Source organism: Ovis canadensis, chromosome 21, assembly GCF_042477335.2.
Source record: "Ovis canadensis isolate MfBH-ARS-UI-01 breed Bighorn chromosome 21, ARS-UI_OviCan_v2, whole genome shotgun sequence".
NCBI classification, from domain to species: Eukaryota; Metazoa; Chordata; class Mammalia; order Artiodactyla; family Bovidae; genus Ovis; species Ovis canadensis.
Genome location: NC_091265.1, coordinates 41400265 through 41416095, shown reverse-complemented (window position 1 = coordinate 41416095; position 15831 = coordinate 41400265). Strand labels below are relative to the sequence as shown.

Sequence of the window (15831 nt, the reverse complement as noted above, 5' to 3'; positions counted from 1 at the left end):
GATTCATGGGGTCACAAAGAGTCGGACATGACTGAGTGACTGAACTGAACTGAACTGAATAAAACTTATCAACTCAACGAATGAAGGAGTTGGAAAACATAATCATACAGATATAATATACCCTAAACTTAAAGGGTGTATATGGAGGGAAAGGACGAGGTGAAGGAGCATAGAGTGAGATGTTTGCTATGTTGGAAGAGACAAACTGAGCTAAGTCTCAGAAAAAGGGGAATACGGTGGGTGAGGGTCAAGCTGGTATCATGCAGGGGTACAGAAAAGAGGGGTGGATGCTTCCCTGTTCCTGCCACCTCCTTAGGCTTGTTTTTCCCTAGATGGCTGTGAGTGCTCTGCCCTAGTCACACTAACCCTCTCTTTGCCCCATGAACGCGCCATGCCTGTTGCTTTGCCATCTGCCTCATGGTCTTTGTACTAGGAGCTGCCTCTGTCTGGAATGTTCTTCCTCCTGATCCTTGTGTGGCTGTATCCTCCTTATAACTCAGATCTCAGTTTAAATTTCTTCTCAAAGAAGTCACCTACTGCTACCTACCTGGTCATTCTCTGTTACCCCATCCTATTTTTACTCCCCACAGAGCCCTAATGATTTTCTCAAATACCCTTGACTAAACATTTATTTCTTTTCCATCGTCTTCCTCTCTCACCACAAGAGCAAGGACCTTTCGTGCTTTGCTCACTGCTGTGTCTCAGAATCTTTATTGGCAATAAAACCTGTTGCGGGATTGAGTGAAGGATGAATACACAAATGACTAGTCAGGGGGAGAAACGTGAAAAGGAGTGATTATGGTGTGGCGTGGCAGACACTAGAAGAGTACAGAGTGCTCTGAGAGGCCCAAAGAGAGAACAGCCAATTCTGACCAGGGCTTTAGGGGAAAATTCTTAGAACTGGGTCCCCAAAGATAGTGAAAGTTCACCAGTCCAAAAAGATAAGGTGCAAAGGGACATTTTCCAAATTCTTTACCACTCTGCTGGCCAAGCGGCCCTGTGTTCAATTCACAGGCAACTAAAGACACAAGAACATTTCTGTACCTAAGGTGCCACCTCTGTCTGCTGTCACACGTGTTAAGACTGTCTGCAACGAATCTGCCAAGCCTGCCTGCTTACTAGAGGCCTAAGACCAGAGTCTTCTTGAAATTGGATGAAAGATGTTCCTCAATTTATAGAAAAATAGAATCTACTTTAATTTCCTAAAGAGCCTCACAAGTTACTTGTTCAGGGGTTCCATAGCTCTGAAAGAGGGCAACATGGGCACTCTTGAAGATAAGCAAATAGGGGTGCAGGGGGTCAACATTAGGGCTCAGAAGATGAGTTAAGTAAGTACCTTGGCATGTCCTCCTCTCACTGTGTGCTACAACTGTCTGACATTGTCCAATGATTGAAAGATTTCTTTTGCATTTGCTACTGCTGATTGACTTCTGATCTGACCTAAAGGTCAGTGATGAATGAGATTCTGTCATGAGAATTTGAATAAAGTCCCAGAGGGTATTGGGTATTTGCACAGAGAGATCCTGATACAGACTGGGACTGCCAGCTGTGTTAGGCCACCAGGAAGGTGAGTGAGCAAAAAGGGAGACAAAAGAAGGGACAGCCCCTTCCTGAAGGTGTCAGGGGAGCAGCTGAGTCCCTAGGCTTGCAGTTCTAGTCCCTGGGAGACCCGGTTATACTATACTTCCTGTTTTTCTGCATTGGTGAAATAGAAATAACCCCCTCCTCAGGTGATGGGGCAGATTTGGGGTTAGGACCCTAAATGGGTGACTGGATGTAATTTTTTAAACTTTGTGCGTTCTTAATAAAGGCAAAAATGGTCTTGCAATGGGTAGAAGTTGTTAAGGCATTTGCTGCAACTCTCATTTGGGATTCCAGTGTGTGTGTGTGTGTGTGTGTGTGTGTGTGTGTGTGTGTGTGTGTGTAAGAGAGAGAGGGAGGTTGGTCAGACAGCATCTCCTTAAAACTAACTCTATCCTCTTGGATCCTAGTGTGCAGGTGGGGACTGGGTGGGAGGCATGGTGGCAGGAGAGAAAGAGAGCTAGTTTAGAAAAATGTTCCCCCAGATGTCCACCTCTAGTAGGTGAAAGGCTGTGGTGTAGACTGGTGGATCAAAACTACATGTGAAAATAAGTCAGTGCTCGCTTTGGCAGCACATGTACTAAAATTGGAACGATACAGAGAAGATTAGCATGGCCCCTGCACAAGGATGACACGCAAATTCGTGAAGCATTCCATATTTTTTTCATGTTTGGGAACACATGTAAGAATTAAAGATTTAAAAATTAAAAAAATAAAAAACTAAAAAAAAAAAAAAAAAGAAAGTAAGTCAAAGCCCACTTGGCCCAGACTTGGGGAAACACGTCAATGACTGGTTGGCTTATGATCAGGCTACAGATCTGGCTGCTTGGTTGTCTCCTCTTTGGATTTGCCTGGCAAATCCTCCTCATTCTAGGGAGGGCTGTATTAGTCACAGTTCTCCAGAGAAACAGGACCAACAGGATATGTATATATTTATGTATCTGTCTACATTATATAGTTCCTTCTCTTCCCCTTTCTGATAGATATGGATTTGTTTGAAGGAATTGGCTCGTGTATTTGTAGGAGTCTGTCAAATCCAAAATCTGGAGGGCAGAATGGCAGGCTGGAGAGCCTGGGAAGAGTTGATCCTGCAGTTGTAAGTCCAGAGCTAATCTGGAGGCAGAGCTCCTTTTTCCTTAGGGGGACCTCAGTCTTTTCTTTCAAGGTCTTTGATTAAATGAATGTGGATAGGGCTCATCCACAGTATAGAAAGTGACCTGTTTTGTTCAAAGTCTTCTGATTTAAATGTTAATAATCATTTTGTAGCAACATCTAGAGTGGTATCTGACCAAAAACTGGGTATCACAGCCTAGCCAAGCTAACACATAAAATTAACCATCACATGGGCAAACTGGGTTTATTGTAAAAGCCCTTCTCTTCTGCAAGGTACATTCTTGCTTTCAAAGCATATGCTCACCTATGATCACACCTGATCCTCAGAACTTCTCTGTCAGGAGGAATAATAACTTTTCTGTTTTATAGCTGAGGAAATGGAGATTCAGAGATAAGATTGTATAGCTGATAAATATCAGAGAGGATTCCAGCCCAGGCTGTCTGTCTCAGACCTGTGTGTTCTTCTGATCATCATACTCCCTACAACCGGCTACACAGTGTTACTTTCCTATCATTCCCCTGCTGGTCATAGTCCTTGCATGACCTCAGACAGACCCACAAGAATTGGCTAAGAAAGTGGCATGGTTTTCATTTTTCAGGTCTGTCTTGTGACCATTCTCAATGGGCCCCTCTGGGGCAGGATCCAGGCATGTAACCTGTGTCTCTGTTGGAGGGACCACAAGCCCTAGGTGCCATTCCACCCCAGCTGCAACTGCCTCACCCTTGTCATCTTGCAGCTGGGCCCTCTGGTCTCAATAGGAGGCTTCCGCCCCCTTCTTACCACCACACCTGGGGACTGCCACCCTCTTCCTGAGCAGGAATCTCCTCCCAGACCTCAAATAGGGACCCAGAAGCAGGACTGACCTTCTGCTTCGGCCTGTGCACTGAGCTCGGGGCCAATAGCACCCTGAGAATGCTGGGCCCATATGGTCCTCACCACGTGGTGATGTAGCAAAACCTGTTTGTGACTGTGGACAGGCCTGCAGCCTGGTGGCATCCATAGGCTTTGAAAGGGCCAGGCCACTCTCCTGCCAGAACCAGTAGGACTCCATGCCTTCTCACCTTGGATGCCCCACATGAAGAAGTAAGTTTTGATTGGAGGATTAAATAGGAGGGAAATGAGGTCTTCAGAGATGGCGGTGACAACCCAAGTCCCTTTCTGGACATGCATGTCTCTCCTCTTACTCCATATTTGGGGAACTGATCTGGGTTTAAGAGATGAGAAAATGTTTGTTTTCTCCACTTTGGGTCCGTTTAGCAAATGGTGCTAGGATGCGGAGATTCCTCCCACTTGGGCATTGTGTCCCAGACTGACACCTGAAACAGGGGTAGAGGGACAGGGATGAGCACAAGCCTCTCTGATTTCAAACTGGCCCTGGGAAAAGATGAAAGAAGAGCCTCCTGAAGAAGGGTCACCTGGGGAACAGCGTGTGTGGTCTAGTTTCTGAAGGCCTCATAAGTAGCCGGGAACCTTTTTTTCCTACAGGTTCAAGAGAGCAGACACGGGTCTTGGTCGGGGGTCAGGATCAGTTCTGTTCTGGAAAGAACTTGCTTCTAGTTGGAGCTCTAAAAGGGAGGAGGCACTAAGCATTGCCTTGGGAAAAGGCGAGCGCTCCATCCAGAGAGGTGCTCAAGGCTGGACAGCTCCCTGTCTGAAAGAATTCTGGTTTTAGTGGAAGGCTGAAGTAGGTGCCCTGGGAATTTTCAGACTCAAGTTCTCCAGTCTTGTGGGTCTTTCTAAAAGTGCCAGGTACTATGTCCCACAGAAGAATGGTCCCTGTAGAGAAACCAGATGACTCTCTCTGGCCCCGGGGACCCCACCTTTTAGTAGCAGTAGCTCTAGTGAGAGCCCTGCCTCCCGGTCTGGTCCCTTAGCCTGGGAAGGGGTTCCGGACCCTGGAAGAGGACCGGAATTCCGAGATCACCCATTGGCTTAGAGGCGCCATGTGAACGGTGCTGGTTGGTTGGCGGGAGGGAGGGGGAGGCGGTTTCCCGGGTAACGGGAGGGCAAGGAGCGGCTGCAGCGGCAGCGGCCGCGACTGAGAAGCGCGGGCCGGAGCGCCGTGCGAGACCGGCTGGAGGCGGCGGCTCCGCGAAGCCGCGTGGGCGCAGGTAGGAGCTCCCCGAGCCATCCCCGGGGGCCCGGCTGGGCCAAGCTGCCCCGCGCCTGGACCAGCCGGGCGAAAGTTTGCCTCGCAACGGGACGAGCGGGAAGGCGAGGACTTGGGGATGCTCTGTGCTGGGCTCCGGGGGCCGGGCAGGGCGGGGACTGCCGGCGGGGAGAGGGCTGGCCCCGCGCGGAGCGGCGCGGGGGCCACATCTCCACTCCGGAACCCTGTCGGAGGACCCAGGCCTCCTTGGACGCGTGATTGCAGCACCGAGACCCGGCCGGCGGACGCGGACGGCCGGCGGTCCCTTGTTCAGAGATACGCTGGCAAAGTCTTGCCCGGCAGATGCTGGCTGGGGCGCGCGGCGAGGTGCTCCGTCCGAGGCGGTTCTGCGAGCGAGCTCCAGGAGCACTTTCCCCGGCCTCCGGCTACGCCGCATACGCCCCCATGCAGAGTGGGTGTGTGTCCCTCTGGGTGTGCGCGCCTGAAGCTGGGTGTATCTTCTCGTGCGTGTGCTTGTTTCTGATGCCTTCTGCTTGTGTGTTTCTGTGCGTGATGCCGCTCTTTGCGAGACTGGATCTCTGGGTGTCTCCTCACGTCTGGGCCCCTCTGTGTGTGCTCTCGGCGTGGGTGTCTTCGAACGCCCTCTCCGGGTGCTTCCGGGTGAGTATCGCTGTTTGTGGATCCTTCTGTCAGCATCTCCATGCATTTTCGGTTTTTGTGTGTGTCTCTTCCCTCTGTGTGCCTGTCTGTGTATCTTGCGCTTGTGTGTGTTTTCTGTCTGTGCCTCTGTCTTATAGACCCCTCTGCCTCTGCATGTCTGGTACCTGTCTGCGCGTGTCCCTCTCTGGGTGGGTGTGCACCCTCGAGTGTGTGATCTGAGCTTCGGTAGGTTTATGTGTGTGGGGGTGTGTGGGTGTGAGTCTGTGTGTATGTCTGGACCTCTGCGAGTGTCTGCTATGCCTGTGTCTGAGTCTCTTTTCTGTGTCTGTCCATATCCGTGTGTGTGTGTGTGTGTGTGTGTGTGTGTGTGTGTGTGTGTATGAATGAGTGTAGGTGGATCGAAGCCGGGTAAAGGAGGCCAGGCCTCCGGTTTCCCTGGCGCTCTCTCCCACGCTCAGGGTAGCGGGCGGCGGCGAGGGCGAGGGCGTGGGCAGTGGGTGGGGAGGGGGCGCCCAAGGGCCGGGAGCCAAGGCGCCTCCCGGGTGTGCGCTCCGCTGAGCCGGCTCCTTTCTTGCCGGCAAAGGAACCCCGGTGGTGGTGGCAGCAGCAGCCTGCGCCGCCCAGCTGGGGCCCTAGTGACTTATTTTTGTGTGCGATCCTTTCTTTTCTTCAGGGAAGAGGCGGGAGCACGCTCCACTCCCTAGTCGTGCGCAAATAAAGGCTCCGGGGTTGCCGGCTCGGTCAGCCCTCCTTGGCAGCTTAGCAAAGTGGCCGACTTGGCAGGGATCCCTTTGGTTGCAAAAAAAAAAAAAAGGCGCCCCCAAATAATAATAATAATAACTTTAAAAAACTCAGCCCGGAAACCACCATGCCTCCTTGGATCTCTTTCTTACATCTTCTGTAACTTATTTATTGATTGATTAATGAAAGGCTTGATTGCCAAGAAGCTCCTCCGTTTCCCCTATTGGCACCAAAGACTAATTAAAAATGCTGTGTTGGTGGTGAGTGTTAATTAGACCATTCCAGAGGCGATGCACCCTTCTTTCAGAAGCCTAACTTCAGTTAGAAGATGAAATAGGTCAGGCTGCCCTTTCTCATCCCATTAACCTTTAATCCAGGTTTAAAACCAGTTTCCCCAATCTTGGAGCCACCTGGGGGCAGGAGCAACTGGGGAGAGGGAGGGGGTGAGGAGAAAGCCAAAGGGGCTATGCCCAATTTTGAAAACTTTGGAGAATAAGAAGGATGCTTTATTAAAGCATATAAAATGGGTCCGCGATGCCAGCACCCAGGCAGAAGGAACGAGTGCGTTGTACATGGGAGGGATTGGCCTGCGGCTTGCCTGGCACCTGGCATTCCAAATTGGCATTTCCTGGGGGAGTGACACCTCCCTGGGCCTTTTGAAAGGATACCTCTGCATCGGAGGCTAGACCCTGGCTTGGCTCCCCAAGTCCTGGGTTGTGCCTCCAAACCAGTCTTTAAAAAACTTTCTCCTGGGGTTACCCAGAAGGCAGAGGGGGTTGGGCGTATGTGGAGTGGGCCGTTGAAGGCTTTCGGAGACTGTTTGACTAAGCAGGAGGAAGCCCCGGCAGTGTGTTCAGGATGTCTTCAGGATGGCTGGTCTGGTCTTCTGGATTTTAAGGAGGAGCTGGGCTTGCCTGTGATGCGCCCTGATCCCTCTGTGGTCCAGTTTTCTTCCTTCCCTTTCCCTTGCACTTCTCCTGGCTGACTTAGGGAACGGAGAGGAGAAGCTGCTGCTCTGTAGCTGCATTTAGGGATCAATCCAGCAAACATATTGACTTCTCAACCATCCAGTGAAATGGTCCGTTAGTCCTGCCTTTCAGCTCTTTCTCTCTCTCTCTTTTTTTTTTTTGAATTCAAGTATGTTTGAAAACTTCCTGAGATTTCTCTGGGCAGTAAGAAATCAGAGCTTTTACATCAGGGTCTGCTCTCATGAAGTCCTCCCCCCATCAGGAAACTGACTGGACCTGGCCGCCAGCCGAGAGTAGCATCCTCGCTTCTCCCTTTCTCAGGTATCCCCTCCCTACCCTGGCTCCAGCACAAGGACGGTGACAGCCCCAGACGTGGTGGAGACCGACTCCCAGGAAAAAAAAAAACAAAAGGCTCGTAGGAGGTATTGAACATCCTCCCACTCCCCACTGACCAGGAGGTTTTTCTGTGGCGAGGACGTCTGTGCCCATGTGCACTTGGGGCGTGTGCACTGGCTGGCGTGATGGGATGTGACAGGGTCTCACCCGGGAGACAGCCAGGGTCTGGCGTACAGCGCAGAGCTGTTCTCAGAAACAAGGGCTGAGGACACCGCGGCCCCCCTGGAGAAGGGCTGTCCAAGTAGGAGATCCTTTGGGCGGGGCCTTTTTTTCTTTTATTATTATTCATGAGGAGAGCCAGAAGCGGTAAGAAGTGTGGCCTCTGGACTCAGGCTGCATGTGAAAAGCCAAATAACAGCGATCCTGCCAGAGAGGCGTGGCTATGAGCAAGGACTTTGCAGTCAAACATGGGTTCAATTCCCAGTCCCACGACTTTCTAGCTGTGTGACTTTCAGCAGGTTACTTCATCTTCCTCATCAGCAGTTGTCTTATCTCTAACCCAAGGCTGAAAGTGAAAGTTGCTCAGTCGTGTCCGACTCTTTGTAGCCCCATGGACTATACAGTCCGTGGAATTCTCCAGGCCAGATTACGGGAGTGGGTAGCCTTTCCCTTCTACAGGGGATCTTTCTAACCCAGGGATTGAACCCAGGTCTCCCACATTGCAGGCGGATTCTTTACCACCTGAGCCACCAGGGAAGCCAAGGACCTTGGAGCAAGATAACTGGCACACAGAGATTTGTTGAATGAATGAATATGTAAAGAAGAGAGCCCCTGACGTAGAGCAAGCATTCAGCACACTTTAGCTTTCCATCCCCTCCTCTGTCAAGAGGTGATCTTGACCTTCCCACTCCTATGTGCTATCATTATCCCCACTTTATAGATGAGAACTCTGAGACTCAGAGAGGTTAAGTTCTTTTTTCAGAGTCACACAGTGAATTAAGTTGCAAAGTTGAGATTCAAACCTAGATCTGGCTGAGTTCTCTAGTTTGAGGTCTCAGTTTAGATTCAGAAAAGGGCAATATTACTCGGAGCCCATTTGCAAGAGTTTTTGCATTGTAATCTGGAGCTAAAAAGAATAGAATCTGAAAGGTTTCACCTCTGCCAGGGATCCCTTGAAGGGGTTGTGAAGATGGTGGTGGGCAACCAGAGGGCTTTCTCTGGAAGCTCAGCTATTTCCTAGGCCAGCAGAGGGCTTCTTAGCTCTGCCACCCGTGGGTGTATGAGATGCTTGTCTTCTGGACATTAAGCTCTCATGGGTGAATTCTTGCCAAATTCAGAACATTTTTGACTTGGGCATTCACTTGGAGAAATCTGCTCTTGCTGAGTGTTTCATATGGTATAGGACAAGCCTTCAACCTTTCTGTAGCTTCTCTTCCAGGAGAAGCTGTTCTCTTCCTCCTTGCAAGCCCTCTGTGTCTGGGTCTCTCATTGGCCTTTTAACCTGCTTTGGCGCTGAGCCGTGCGGAAGCCTTTTGTGACAGAGGGTGGCTTCGGCCTCATTCCAAAGTAGCCACCGGTCAGGACAGCTGCAAGGGAGGGTGTGAGGGCTTCTGTCTGATGCCCACTGCGGCCGGATCTGGCCACAGCTCTCCCGGAGGCTGGCGCAGCCTGAATTGTAGAATGGCTGGTGCGTTGATTAGAAATGCTGGCAAGAGATGAGTGCCTTTTGGTAAGAGCTTCCCCCGCCCCTTTTTAAATTTCTTTTCTGATGGTGCTGATGCTACAGGAAAAGGCATTCATAATCATTTATTGGTGCTTCTTCGTGGGGATTCTCCAATATGTTCCCTCCCTTAGATGTTCATGGAAGGTGCATCCCATGCAGAATGCTTTCCTTGGTGCGGAGGTCCCTCCTCTCCTCCCTCCCTCCCTGCCCCTCTGAGCTCTGTGACGTCAGCCTGGAGGTGACTGGGAGCCTTCTCAGCCAGCAGGTTCCGAGGCAGGGAACGCGGCTCTGGGGCACAGTTGCCTTCCAGCTCTCAGATGATCTAGTCTGCTCTTTTCAGTTCCCCAGTGGACCCCGTTGTCTCGCCTGCCGCACGCTGCCTCCGCAGCTGTAATTAGGAGAGAAGTGTTGATGCCTTTTCGCTTCACAGGCCATTGCTTCCCTGTCTTATCATATCTGGGTGCTTTATTCCTATGATGACGATGCACCCCACATAGGTTTGAGAAAGAATTCATTTCTGTCTCTGGTGTGTGTGTTTGGAGAACAGGGTCCTCTGTGTGCCTTTTCCCGGCGGGAGTGGGGAACCCAGGCGGCCCGCAGGTGCGCGTCTAGGGATGTGCTCGGAGGATGGCGAGGCTCAGAGGAAGATCAATGCTGGCTGCTGGGTGTGGACTTCAGATGGTGGGCAAGGAAGCTCACACTTTTCCTCCTCTGCACAAGGCGATTCTGACCGTTGAAACTTTTCTCCTCAGGTATGGGTCTTGCTCCATGGAGGAAGATGACAGCTCGGGAAGGGAGCAACCTCGGTGATGAGCACTCGCAGGAATTGTGAGGGGCGGCTCTGCGAGCAGCTTTGTGGTGATTTATGGGAGTCGGGGGCTGCCGGAGAGGGATGTGGGTGCCATCAGCTCGGTGGATTAAATGCCCATTTACATTGTTATTGACATATAAAGTATCGGTGCCAAGGAGACGGTGAGGGAAAGGATTTCTGGGGCAGTGATGTGGCGCATGCCCCAGGATATGGACTCGTCTCTGCCCAAATCTGTCCTCTGGGCACTCAGGAGGCCAGGACTGGAGCTGGAGTAAAAGTCCCAAATCCCAGCTCTCACGATGCCGGAGCAGCCACCCTCATTGCTAAGGCAGTGATGGCAAGAGAGGTCCCCGACTGGGTTTGAAGAAACGGGGGAGGCCTTTGACAAGGTCGTGTGGATTTCCTCGGCTGGCAGGAGCTGCGTCTGGCCGCCTGCATGCATCGCTTTTGCCTGGGTTCTTTTATTCCACTGTGGATTTGGAAGCACCACTGAAGAAGAGAGGGAATTTTATTCCTGGGAAATGGAATCCATTTCTGAGTCCAGCCAGCAGCAGAAGAGAAAACTGGTTACCCACGGACTGGAAGATCAAAAGAGGGTAAGTGAGAATTTTGTTGCTTGGCTTATGGCGCCGGAATTGCTAAGCAGGATTCAGGGCGCCAGGTGGTCGTCCTTGTTGTTGCTGTGTCTTTGATTATGCTGGTTTGTCTTTTTCTGGTTGAGGAGGCAGGATGGTGGCTCTTGACTTGCCAGGTCCTAGTGCTGAACTTGAAGTTTGGCTTGTTGGTAGGCAAAGGGAAAGAGAAAGAAGGCAAAAATCAGAAAGACAAAGATGTATAAGCCTTAGCTCAGGGAGTTAACAAACAGTGTGGGTGTCCTCTAAGTCAAATATGAGCTTATTTTGTATTGATGCTCCCTTTGGGATTCATACACTGTTAGCACCTTTTGGAAATGGTACTCTTGACAGTGGTGGTTTCATTTGAGTTATTCGCCATGAGGTCTGCTGGCTCTTGTGTTTATGGATCAAAAACATATTCTACTCCGCTCTTTCGCCTCATCTGTGAGAATGTCAAAGTCATTTAAAAAGGCCCATCGAGTATAGGTCATTTGCTGTCATCAGCCTGAAAGCCGCAGTCACCCAGGACTTGTGTCTACCAGTTAAAGTTCAACTTGTCTTCAAAAGCCTTCGAGAGTAGCATTGAGTGGCTGGTTGTTCAGGAAGAAAGTTGAAGCTGTGCTTCCTCATTCCCAGGGGAATTGCTAGGACCAGGCAGTGGCCAAGGTTAAGTACAGCTTGAGTGGAGCCAGAGTCTGTGTTAATCTGAAAATAATTTCTGATATTTCCTTTGAAATGTTGTGGATGGTTGAGGAAAACCTTCTGCTATTCTCTCCATGTGGGGTGGAGTACCGCTTCTCTTCATGAGTCTAAAAAAATTCATCCCTTGTGTGAAATACCCGTGGAGGTGAAACCTAGCCTTACAATTCTTCCCTATAATTTTCAATGGCTGTGCACGTGTTTGAAAAGGATTTAGTATGGGGCTTTGTTCTGACCTTGAAAAAGTAAAGATAAATGGAAACAAACTACATTGTAAAAACACAGATAGTGACGCTATCCTAAAAAAAAAGGAAAGTTTCCACTCCTGAAGCTGCACTCACCATAAAGCAGAAAGAGTGCCTACTATCTTAGGCACCTAGATAAGTGAAATTTGTTTTGTGGCCTTTGATTTATTCAGTGAATAACCAGCCTACAAGACCTCTCTGCTCCTGTTTCTGCGGGAGCTTTCTGAGAGATGGGAGGAAACCCAGTAACTGTTGTGAACAGGTCCTGGGATTAACTGCATTTCACTAAGTGTGAGCCAGGTTTGATGTCCAGAAACTTTAGCAGAGGAACGTTTGGGACCTCTGACACTGTAGAAATTTTTAATTGGGCTGGTACACCGAGATAATGTGCAATTATGACGGCCTCTCCTTGGCGCGGTGTGCTTGTCTGCATTTCCCATCTGTCCCTGCGTTGGGTCCACATGTACCATGGAGCCTTTGGAAACAGACTGTAACCCCAAGTGAGGCTCCACGGCAGCTGGGGTAACATCAATTGGTCATGCTCAGCTGACATTCATTTTAACTTGAACTCTAGCCGTCATGGCGATTATTAAATTTATAATGATATATGTAAGATCCATTTTAATGACTCTCCATGCTTGAGTGAGCTCTCACTTGTGCTGGCAAAATAAGGCTTAATAGAGTATTACATTTCATCTCCTACTGAATTTTCCGGGCAGTGGTTGGAACTTTGCTGAGGATGGATTAGATTGCGTTCTCTGATAGGCACCACGATATAGTTCCATATTGCTGTAGTACAGTTTCGGGTAATTCTTCTAGAAATACTGCCACCGCAACAGCTTCTGTTGGTGTGTGCACGTGTGTGTTTGTGGGTAAACACTCACAGCATTTGTGTCAAGTGTGAAGCTAAACAAGCGTCCGGGCACACAGCCCAGAATGTCTTGTCCACGGAGCTGAAAAGGGGCTCTCCTGTGCTTTGGCTCAGATATCTCGGGTGAACTGGGAACCTCTCTTCAGGGGGGTTTGGCTGAAAGTCCAGCAAAGAAAGGCACAGTCTAGGCATCTGTTGGGGAGCTGGGAGGTCCCCACCAGCTTACGTTACCACATGTTCATGGGCATGAGATCGATCCTTGCGGCATTGCTGTCAGGGTGTGTGTGTGTGTGTGTCTGTGTGTGTGTGTCTGTGTGTGTGTCTGTGTGTGTGTCTGTGTGTCTGTCTGTATATGTGTGTGTCTGTGTATGTGTGTGTCTGTGTGTGTCTGTGTGTGTGTGTGTGTCTGTGTGTGTGTGTGTGTCTGTGTGTGTGTGTGTTACTCAAGGAAGGAAACTGCGGAGGGCTGAGGAGTCAAGGCAGAGGGAGGCTGGCCAGCGTCATTTTGCTGTATTTCCTACTGTCCTGAGCAGCAAAAGCCGTTTTCTTTAAGGTTTGGTAGGTTTCATGCTCCTTGCTGTAGCTTGGCCCTCTTCTGGTTTCCATATGGATAGAGCTCCTGATTGAGGGATCCTCTAGGATTCAGCTTTTTTTTGAGGGGGGAGGGGTTCGCTTGTGCTTTCTGCGAGTGTGCCAGAACTGTGAGCTGTAGAACCAGAGCTGAGTTCAGATTCCGGTTGTGCTGTGTGTTAGCTGTGTGACTCTGAGAAAGCTACTTGAGTTCTCTGATTATTAGTCTACATTTTCTACAGAGGATAATAGTATTTAACTATAGAGACATTGTTAAGATTAACTGAAGCAAAGCTGGCAAAGAGTTTGGCACTTGGTAATTATTTAAGAAATGTTCTGTATATTCTTGGGACAGTTTGCAATGTGGGATTTCTTGCTTTCTTTTTGTTCTTAAAGGGCTGCATGTGATTTTATTTTAAATCTTAAAAAAAAAACCCTTTGGTAAAGCACTCATTACACATTCAAACATTACAGAAGAATTCGGAATATAAATTCTTTTCTCTAATTCTGCTCAGCAGTAACTGCTATTAACAGTGTGATGTATAGCATTCCTGACTACTCTTGGTTTGTGTTTCTTAATAAAAGGAAGTCACACTGTACATATTTTTAAGAACCTAATCTTCTTCACTTCACATGGTCTGGATGTCTGTCTGAGTCATTGTATACACATCTACCTCACACCTTTTAATGACTAGAGAGAGTTCCACAATAGAATGTGCCAAAGTTTATTTAACCAATCCCTTGTGTGTACAGTTAGGATGTTTCCAGGTTTGGATTTTTTGCCCCATGATTTTTTTGGTATTACAAAATTCCCATGTTCAGCAAGTATTTATGAAGTACCTTCCATGTGCCTAGCTCTGTTCTTGGAGCTAGGAATCAGCTAGACAGATGGTTTTCTTCCTGAAACTTACATTCTAGCCCAGCACAACCTTCTGTGATGATTGAAATGTTCCATTCATGAACTGTACGTGTCAGTGGCCACCAGTCGTATCTGACCATGGAGCACTTGAAATGTGGCTAGTATGATTGAGGACCTTCATTTTAAAGCTCATTTATTTAAGTTGAGAATTCCTTGGCGGTTCAGTGGTTGGGACTCTGTCCTTCTACTACAGGAGGAATGGGTTCGATCCCTGGTTGGGGAATTAAAATCCTGCCTGCTGCATGGCTCAGCCAAAAAAAAAAAAAAAAGGTTTTCGTTTAGTTTAAACTAATTTAAGCTTCAATAGACACATGACTGGTTACAGTGTCAGACAGTGCCTCTCTCGATAACTATCTATTTGCAGACAATGGTCTATGTGCTAAAGAAAACAAATAGGACTGGGTAGTGTCGTGGGCTCTGGAAGGGTATATTTCACACTTGTAATTATTTTTTAATTTCCTTTTAATTGAGGTGTAACTTACATTCAGTAAAGTGCATGCTTCTTAAATTCATAACTTGATTAAAAAAAATCTTTAGTACACCTGTGCAGACACCACACAGAGCAGGATATAGACCCTTCCTTGCCTCTGAGGGGGTGCACTGTAGCTGGTATAAGGGAGGTCCCCCTTGGGGGAGTGGAGACCCTGGTGATGAACAGCAGCTGGCTGTGGGAAGATCAGATGGCAGACTTCAGATGCGAATGTGCCTGCTCGTACCCTGCAGCAGGGAGGGGTGCCATTCAGAACTCCCCTTTGGGCAACTTATCTTGATACCACTTATGGACAGTAGCTTCCCATGCATCCCTAGCATCTTGCCTAATTCAAATTCTGTGCTGAAGTCAGGGAAAATCCAGAGAGGCATGGGCTGCAAATTGCCACGAAGAGAAATTCAGCGAGGTATAAGTATTGTTCAGTGCTGTAAGGACCCACTTAACTAGCACAGATGGGAGAAGTAGAATTTCCCTGACAGACACCTATTGATCAGTCAAGGGAATGACTGTTTGATTGATTTTTTTCTCTACTCTTCCTTAGAAGTTTGTCCTTCACAGACGGAGCGTTCCCACAGAGGGTGAACACTATAAAATAAGAATTGTTCAGGGGTTTTCAAGATACTCGATGACTGAGTGGCGACAAAGATGGTTTAGTTTGAATATTCTCCTGGCTCTCAGCTTCTCAGCATGAAAGACACCTGGAGACGGTGTTTTGAAATGACTTGGGAGAGCGTGAGTTTGAGCTTTGTGTAATTAAAATTTCCGGGGTTGGCTGAACTGTTCTGGATTGCCAAATGCTGACCGACAAAGGGGAAGATATTTTCATGCTCATCCCAGCAGCCTCTCCTCTCCTTTTTGTTCCTGGCGTCCCTGACTTGCTCATCGCCTCAGCATCATTGGACCTTACCCGGCTGCGCATCCCCTAAGTCCGCTGCTTTCTCATCCTGTCCTCTGCAGGCTGGCTCCTGTGGCATGGCATATCTGGCCAGTCTCTTCTGTCTGGTCTCACTGCCACCACTCTCAGGTCTAGGAGTTCTTGCTTGGCTAGTGGCATAGCCTCTGTGGGTGGCTCTCTTTGTTTCCATGTCTCCTCCACTCCTGGCCAGATTCCTCTTCTTTAGAGTCTTTCTGAAGTGTTGTCATTCTATTTAGAGATTTCCTGCTGTGTCCTCGGGCTTCCCTGTTGGCTCAGATGGTAAAGAATCTGCCTGCAATGCAGGAAATCCAGGTTCAATTCCTGCATCAGGAAGGAAGATCCCCTGGAGCAGGGAATGGCTATCCACTCCAGTATTCTTGCCTGGAGAATCCCATGGGCAGGAGCCTGGCAGGCCACAGTCCATAGGTTTGCAAAGAGTCAGACACAACTGAGTGATTTTGAC

The 15831-nt window shown here is 49.0% G+C and overlaps 1 long non-coding RNA gene and 1 other non-coding gene across 2 annotated transcripts in view; both read left to right on the top strand.

Moving 5' to 3' along the window:
• The first annotated feature begins 2137 nt into the window (after positions 1-2137).
• LOC138427345 (U6 spliceosomal RNA) lies at positions 2138-2244 on the top strand. The gene has a single exon (XR_011251953.1). It is a non-coding gene; the product is annotated as a U6 spliceosomal RNA (small nuclear RNA).
• A 2475-nt stretch (positions 2245-4719) lies between these two features.
• The window catches only part of LOC138929800 (uncharacterized), a 44013-nt gene continuing 32901 nt past the window's right edge, over positions 4720-15831 (top strand). The window contains exons 1-2 of the long non-coding RNA XR_011445985.1: positions 4720-4806; positions 9986-10640. This is a non-coding gene — a long non-coding RNA (uncharacterized lncRNA). The remainder of the gene's footprint in view (positions 4807-9985; positions 10641-15831) is intronic.